Below are 931 nucleotides of genomic sequence, written 5' to 3'. Positions count from 1 at the left end.
CCGTCCATCGCTCTCCTGCAACCACCACGCCCGACCATCCATCCCATCAACCCCCATCACCTGCTGCTGCTCAACCATCCTAACCCTAACCCCTACCGTCCTCTGCAATCCAATCACCCCTCATCGCGCATCAACACTCTGTCCTCCTTTATCCCGATCTCCCCCACAGCTCGCCACCGTCTCGGCCAGTCCTCCTTACCGTCCTCGATCAAGCGAGGTCAGCCGGCCAGCTCTGCTTTGCTGGGCGTCGTGCTACCTCTGCCTGACAACGACGTACCTTGCCAATCCCACCCATGTCCCTCGCTCGTTGTCCTCATCGCCGCCGCCCGCACACGCACCCTGGCTCACGCCCCGCGGCCGCAATCTGACCTCTGCCATCGAGGCGTTGCGCATGCCGACCGCACCCTCGCTCGCAGCCGATTACTGCTGACACCAACGCCATCTTCCTCCTCGCCGACGTTACCGCTGGCATCACGACTGCCACGCCGCTCATGGGCTGGGCAAACAACAAGCCGACCACGCTCCGTCCACCACAGCCGCACAGCAGCCTGGGCATCACCGCCCTGGCAGTCGATGCAACGTTGTCGTTCTTCGTCAAGAGCGCGCTGGGGTTCCAGCTCGCCATCAAGCTAACAGCGGAAGCAACAAAGCCCTGTCCTGCTCCGCCCAGACGAATGGGACATCCGGTTGCTCGACGACAGCGAGCACATGCCATCACCTCTCCCTAGACTCGTCGTCGCCAGATCGCGCACACTCTCACCACATCCATGCCTCAGTCGGACCCCAGCCATTCCCTCTCCCATCGCCACACCCGAGCCACACATGCCGCGCCAGCTCCCAGCAAACGAGCACACGGCCCACACACACACGCGTGTGCTGGACATCCTCTCCAGCTCGATCTACCACCCCACCCTCACATCGGCCTCCAATC

The sequence above is a fragment of the Thecamonas trahens genome (assembly GCF_000142905.1).
Source record: "Thecamonas trahens ATCC 50062 unplaced genomic scaffold supercont1.38, whole genome shotgun sequence".
NCBI lineage: Eukaryota > Apusomonadida > Apusomonadidae > Thecamonas > Thecamonas trahens.
This window is presented reverse-complemented; position numbering follows the sequence as displayed.